Here is an 8,024-nt window from a genome sequence, read left to right on the forward strand (position 1 = left end):
CCCGAAAAGAAAAAGCGCAAGACCATGGAAGTCGGCTCCTCTAGTGTTGGGGATGCCGGTTTTGATGGTCCAAAGTTTACTAGGAAGCACATTCTTCCATACAGCCAGATTGCTATGGATGATGCTGCTATCTGAAATCATCTTAATATCTTAATCTGAAGGGGAATTCGAACTGTTGGGGTCTGCACCTCCCTCCTTGATATTTTTGACAAAACCCCGTTGAGCGCTACTCAGAAATCTTTGGAGGACCTTTAAGGGAGGATTGTCATGTATCAGGAGGAGGAAAAAAGGCTGTAGGAGGAGAATGATAGGCTAAAGGAAGAGTTGGCCCAGACTCAGGAGAGGGAGAAAAAATTGATGGGCCAGTGTGTGATGGCTGGGGGTCTGAAGCAGAAGACTGAACAGAACTATGTTAGGATCTTTTCGGCCAATCTTGATTACAAAAAGGAGGTTGAGCAGCTTCGGAGGAGCTATCAGGACTTGAAAGACTCCATAGTTGAGGGTACCGAAGAGGTGTTTAGAGTGTTGAAGCAGCAAGTCGGAGTTATTGCTCCCAACTTGGACCTATCTCCTCTCCATTCCGACAAGGTTGTTGTTAATGGAGAAATAGTTTCTCCTCTTCGTCCTGAGACTGATTTCGAGTTGAAGATGGCAGGACAACGCATCATTGAATCTCCTCCTTGTGGGGCTGATATGCCGACTTCTTCTGCTGCTCCTCGTGATGCCGAAGAGATCCCTCCGACCTCTCCAGCTTCCGCGGCCGAACCGACCTCTTCTCCTGCCGACGACTCCAACCCTCTTTTTGGTCCCCAATAATTTGAAGCTATTTAAGGCCCAACTTGTGGGTCCTTTTATGAATTCTTTATATTTGTTTTTTTTTTGTTATATTTATGTTGATGGCTAGTGACATTTGATCCTTAATAGGATCATAAAAAACAACTTTTGTTTATTTGGTCCTTTTTGGATAGGGCCTTTAACAAAAAATGGTTGCTTTATTATTTGTGTGGTGATGTTTTGTTTTAACTGAAACTTTGAATGGTTTAAGGCTTTTTGAAAAACCCTTTTCTGTACCTTAGTTTCGTAAAGCTTTTGAAAAACTTTTCTAAGATAGTTTGACTGGTGACTTCTGAGGAGCCTTTTGTTAAGTTAAGTAATCTCGACTTTGATTAGATTCCTATGGGAATGTTGCCATCCTTGACCTTTAATGGGATCTTATGTCTATCATTTTCCATTTCTTTTATTCGGCTACATTTCAACTTTGCTATGCTTATTGAACCGTTTTCGGGACGTAGGTTATTCTAGCGAGGCATTTAGTTTTAGCTCGGCTTTTCTGACTTATAAGTCGTTAGCTATTTTACTTCTGAGCTGCTATGATCGACTTTTATAACCTCTTTACACTGACTTGTACCTCGTTGCTTTATCTTGTCGATCACGTAAGTCGGTCAATAGATTTTCATGCTTTTCTGAGCTTAAGTCAGTGCGTATCGTAGTAATAACAAATGGAATTTTTAAAGAGAAAAATAAAGAGATAGAGAAACGAGATATTATTACTAATGAAATGTGATTTCATAAGGGTGATTTTGCTACTAGGGGAGCAACTTATGGCTTTTCTGCCCCTAGCCCTCGCTTTGATGCCTCGTTAAAACCCCCTTTAAGAAAACCCTTTTTTAGGAAAAACCATGAAGTCGAGAAAAAAAGTACATCAGGGAGCGAGGTTCGCTTCTAGCTGTAATATCTCTTCATATTGCAAGCGTTCCACGACCTAGGAAGCTCGGATCCACCTAGATCGGACACCTTATAGTATCCCTTTCCTAAGACTTCAACTATCTTGTATGGTCCCTTCCAGTTTGCAGCGAGTTTTCCTTTGCCCGACTTGTTTACGCCAATGTCATTTTGAATTAGCACTAAGTCGTCTGGGGCGAAGCTTCTTCGAATGACCTTTTTATTGTATCTATTTGTCATTCTTTGTTTCAGCGCTGCTTCCCTTATTTGGGCTTGTTCTCTGACTTCTGGGAGCAACTCGAGTTCTTCTTTGTGAGCTTGAATGTTTCCGACCTCGTCGTAAAATCTTACCCTAGGACTTTGCTCGTTGATTTCAATAGGGATCATGGTTTCTATGCCATAAGCAAGTCGAAAAAGTATCTCTCCAGTAGTAGAATGAGGTGCAGTTCGGTAGGCCCACAATACTTGGGGAAGCTCTTCAGTCCAAGCTCCCTTTGCTTCTTGAAGTCTTTTCTTAAGCCCTGCTAGTATAACTTTGTTGGCTGCCTTGGCTTGTCCATTTGCCTGGGGATGCTCGACCGAGGTGAATTAATGTTTTATCTTCATACTGACTACCAGGTTCCTGAAGGTAGAGTCGGTAAACTGAGTACCATTATCCGTGGTGATGGAGTGGGGGACTCAAACCTAGTAATGATGTTCTTGTAAAGAAACTTCCGACTTCTCTGTGCTATAATGGTGGCTAAAGGCTCTGCTTCAATCCACTTTGTGAAATAATCTATCCCACTATAAGGTATTTTACTTGTCTAGGTGCTTGTGGAAAAGGTCCGAGTAGGTCCAGTCCCTATTTTGCAAAAGGCCATGACGAAGTTATACTAATTAACTCTTCTGGGGGAGCGATATGGAAGTTTGCATGCATCTGGCATGGTTGACACTTCCTTACGAAGTCGGTAATGTCTTTTTGCAAGGTCGGCCAGAAGAATCTAGCTCGGATAATCTTTCTGGCTAAAGATCTTGCTCCAAGATAGTTTCCACAAATGCCACTATGCACTTCTTCCAGAACTTCTTCCGTCTTAGAAGTCGGGACTCATTTCAACAATGGTGTAGATATCCCCCTTCTATAAAGGATATTTTTCACCAAGGTGTAGTTTTGTGCTTCTCTTCGGATCTTCTTGGCCTCTTTTTGTTCCTCCGGTAAGATATCGAATTTTAAATATTCGACCAGAGGAGTCATCCAACCGAGGTCTAATATGGAAACTTCTAAAACATCTAGCTTGGTATCTGCCTTCGTGACTGAAGGTTCTTGGAGAGTTTCTTGAATCAGACTTCTATTGTTCCCACCAGGCTTGGTACTTGCCAATTTGGAGAGGGCGTCTACTCTGCTGTTGAGTTCTCGAGTTATATGTCTGACCTAGGTTTCGGAGAATTGCCCAAGATACTCCATAGTCATTTCTAAGTACCTTCTCATATTCGTGTCTTTAGCCTGATATTCTCCATTAATTTGAGAAGTCACCACTTGAGAATCACTGAAGGATACTACTTTAGTTGCGCCGACTTCTTTGGCTAACTTTAGACCAGCAATCAGGGTTTCATATTCTGCCTGATTGTTAGAAGCTGGGAACTCAAATTTCAAGGAGACTTCTATTTGAGTTTCTTCTTAGTTAACCAATATTACGCCAGCACCGCTTTCGACTTTGTTGGAGGAGCCGTCCACATACAACTCCCAGGTCGTGGAGGTCCCCTCTTGATCTCCTGCGTATTCGGCCACGAAGTCGGTAAGGCATTGAGCTTTGATGGCTGTCCGAGTTTCGTATTTCAAGTCGAACTCAAATAGTTCTATAGCCCATTGAACCATTCTGCCCGCAACATCTATTTTCTGGAGGATTTACTTCATAGGCTGGTTCGTCTGAACTTTTATGGTGTGAAATTGAAAATAAGGCCGAAGTCTTCTAGATGCTACTATCAAGGCATATGCAAACTTTTCAAGTTTTTTATATTTTAGTTTAGGGTCTTGTAACACCTTGCTTGTAAAGTAGACAGGATGTTGTCCGACCTCATCCTCCCGTATTAATGTTGATGCTACAGCCTTCTCAGTGACAGCTAAGTATAACACGAGATCTTCTCCTACTTTTGGCCAAGAAAGAATGGGAGGTTGGCTCAGGTACTTTTTGAACTCTTGAAATGCCTCTTCACATTCAGGAGTCCATTCGAATTGGCACCTTTTTCATAGTAGAAAAAAAGAGGTAGGAATCTTAATGCTGACCCTGCCAAGAATCTGGATAGAGCTGCAAGTCGTCCGTTCAGCTGCCGAACTTCCTTTAAGCAGGTTGAGCTCTTCATTTCTAGGATCGCTTTACACTTATCGAGATTAGCTTCAATTCCCTTTGTGTTAGCATGAATTCTAGGAATTTTTCAGCCTCCACTGCAAAGGTACATTTATCGGGATTTAATCTCATCCTATGCTTTCTTATGGTGTTGAAGACTTGCGAGAGATCATTCAGGAGGCGGGCGTCATCCTTGGTCTTCACCAGCATGTCATCAACATACACCTCCATTAATTCTTCTAGATGAGGTGAAAACACCTCATTCATCAGCCTCTGGTATGTGGCCCTTGCATTTTTAAATTCAAATGGCATGACCACGTAGAAATAATTAGCTCTAGGCGTGATGAATGATGTCTTCTCTTGGTCTAGCTTGTACATCGGGATTTGGTTATATCCCGAGTAAGCGTCCATGAATGACAAGTATTGATACCCCGAGCTGGAATCTACTAGGGTATCAATATTTGGTAAAGGATATGGGTCCTTAGGACATGCCTTGTTCAGGTCGGTGTAGTCGACGCACATCCTCTATTTTTCATTCTGTTTCTTGACCAACACCACATTTGCCAGCTAGGCCAGGTATTTGACTTCTCTAATGAAGCCTGCTTCAAACAGGGCTTATACTTGCTCTTTAACCACTTGAGCCCGTTCAGGTCCTAGCTTCCGTCTTCTTTGTTGGACAGGTCGGGATCCCGAATGAACAGCCAATCTATGTGACATGAGCTCGAGATCTATCCCAGGCATGTCAGAAGCTTTCCAGGCGAAGAGGTTGGAATTTTCTTGTAGGAGCTGCACCAGCTTCTGCTTCAGATCTTCTGCTAGGTTGGCTCCTATGTTGGTATTCTTTCTGACCTCTTGCCCGATTTGTACCTCTTCAGTCTTTCCTCTGGGCTGTGGTCATAGCTCTTCCTTAAGTCAGACTCCTCCGAGCTCAATGGTATTGACTTCCTTGCCTTTACCTCGCAGGTTTAGGCTTTCATTGTAACACTTTCTCGCCAACTTCTGATCTCCTCTGATGGTGGCAATCCCTTCTGGTGTTGGAAACTTCATACAGAGGTGGGGAGTAGAAACACTGCTCCAAGCCGATTTATGGTTGTTCTGCCTATTAAGGCATTGTAGGCAGAAGCTACATCTACGACAATAAAGTCGACATTTAATGTCTTGGATTTTATTCCCTTCCAAAAGTTGTGTGTAGGGGAATGAAACCCAGCGGCCTAATGGGAGTGTCCCCTAGTCCGAAGAGAGTGTCTGGGTAAGCTCTTAACTCTTTTTCGTCTAATCCCAACTTATCAAACGCTGGTTTGAACAAAATGTCAGTTGAGCTCCCTTAATCCACTAGAGTTCTATATAGATGAGCGTTGGCGAGAATCATAGTGATTACTACCGAATCGTCGTTCCCAGGAACAATACCCTGTCCATCCTCCTTGGTGAAAGAGATGGTGGGGAGGTCGGGCACTTCGTTCCCGACTTGATAGAGTTCCTTCAAATGCCTTTTGCGAGATGATTTGGTCAACCCTCCTCCCACAAATCCCCCCGATATCATATGGATATGTCGTTCTGGGGTTTGTGGGGTGGACTTCTTCGTCCATGACCTTCATCATCTCTTTTTCTTTTTCCATGATTGTCTGACCTTTCCATGAGATATATATCTAACCGGCCTTCTCTGACCAGCTTTTCTATCACATTTTTTAGGTCGTAGCAATCACTAGTAGAGTATCCATACAGTTTATGGTATTCACAGTATTCATTACGACTTTTCCTTTTTTTTCTTGACGGGTCGTGGGGGAGGGAGCTTTTCAGTGTGACAAATTTCCCTGTATACGTCGACTAGAAAAACTCGCAGGGGAGTGTAAGAGTAATATCTCCTAGCCCTTTCAGTTCTGACTTCTTCCTTTTTCTTGGGCTCCTTCTCTTTTTCTTTTGATTGGTGGGGATGCCCTATCCGCCAACTCGGTTCTCGTAACCTGGCATTTTCCTCCATGTTGATGTACTTCTCAGCTTGTTCTTGTACATTACTTAAAGAAGTCGGGTGTCTCTTTGAGATGGACTGAGAGAAGGGTCCTTCTCGGAGTTCGTTGACTAGGCCCATTATCACTGCTTCAATGGGTAAGTCTTGGATTTCCAAGCACGCTTTATTGAACCTTTCCATGTAGTCTCTCAGAGGTTCTCCGACCTCCTATTTCACTCTTAATAGGCTGGGTGCATGCTTGACTTTGTCCTTCTAGATTGAGAAGCGCGTGAGAAACTTGCGCGAGAGGTCGTCGAAGCTGGTCACCGACCTATGGGGAGGCCGTCAAACCACTTCAAGGCCGCCTTTGTTAGAGTTGTCGGGAAAGCCGTACAACGAGTAGCGTCTGACGCATCGGCTAAGTACATCCGACTTTTGAAATTACTAAGATGGTGCTTCAGGTCTGTCGTCCCATCATACAGGTCCATGTCGGAGATTTTAAAGTTTTTGAAAACTTTATCTCTCATAATATCCTCAATGAATGGGTCTTCTTCTCCTAATGGGATGTCTTCTCGATCTCTGTAGGAATCCTTATTTTGGAGGTTGGATTCCAGCCTTGAGAGCTTTCTTCAAGCTCTCTTCGTCGCTCAATCTCTCTCCTTAGGCTTCGTTCTGCTTCACGCTGTCGTTCCAACTCTTGCTCCAGTTGCTCGAGTCGACCTTGGTGGCCATGTAGTAATCCCATTAGGTCAGCAGAGTGAAGTTGTCCATCTTTTCCGGGCTGATGAACTTCGGAGGATATCCTTTTTGGTCCCTGAGTATTGGAGGGACCTTCGCCATGCTGTCCTTCTGTTCCTTGTAGGGATATTATTGCCCTGTCGTTGTTGACCGCGTCTTGGTGTTCTTGCTCAGACTCCGATGCGGTGTGTCCGTCTTCGTGTTGGTCATCCGCCATCGTTCGTTGATCTTCCAAGTCCCCGACAATGGCGCCAATATTCCGGGGCTTACCTAGAACCGGATGATTGAGCTTGTTTGTGAGGTCCAAGTGCTCAAGGAAGGTGGTCTCCGACTTGTCCTGCGTTAGGGAGCTGCCGTCCGAGTTGTGTGTTTGAGAAGATTGGGGGGGGGGGGTGGTACGTGCAAGACACTTCAATGCTTAAGTCAGCAAAGGGTAAAGTAGGTTTAAATGTATTGGAACTTAAGTTTACTTGAGTAAGTCAGTGAATTTATAGAGAGGATCCAATAACCACCATTAAAGTAGTTCCACTTCTAATGGTAGATAACCGTCTTTTTATCTTAGGACTGTTAAGGTGAATCTTCTAAAAGTAGGTGAAAAATTTAAGGAGGCAGTTAATTATTTGGATAAGTGTCATCTGTTAGCTCATGTCGAGTCTGACTTCTTTAGAGAAGTCGGATAAACGATGAAGGTCAACTCTTTGGATTATATTTGACCTTTTTAACTTACTTGAGCCTGACCTGCATTGAAACAGGATATGAACATTATTATTATTATTATTATTATTATTATTATTATTATTATGGCCATGCCTTTGGGGATCAGATCTCGCATCATTCATTCACCTGGTTTATACATTGAATTTCCAACTCTGTGAAATAATACTTCTAATGAAAGGAATTAAAAAATAATCCACGTGATATGAACAATAATTCATGCTACGAAAAGGCCAATAAAATTGAAATTTTAATACATTTAAAGTTTGTTGGTACAGCAACAACAACGCGGTTTCTGCCATGCATCCTTTTAAAATTTGTTATATGATTAAATCAAAGTATCTGTCTAATTCGATCTAAAGCTAATAAAATATTATTAATTATATTCCCACTAAAATGTTAAGCATATAGAAGTATAATAGATTTTAAGATTTGCATTGTGTTTCTTCAAAGAAGCTACGTACTGCCTACAAGAACAGAAACATAACCAAGCAAATGGACATTATTATTGTTGACCACTTTTCAATTTCCTTTGCTTTTAATTTTGATTTCAATTGGAAATAATCAAAATATATATATTTATA

This window comes from Arachis ipaensis, chromosome B10 (genome assembly GCF_000816755.2).
Source record: "Arachis ipaensis cultivar K30076 chromosome B10, Araip1.1, whole genome shotgun sequence".
NCBI lineage: Eukaryota > Viridiplantae > Streptophyta > Magnoliopsida > Fabales > Fabaceae > Arachis > Arachis ipaensis.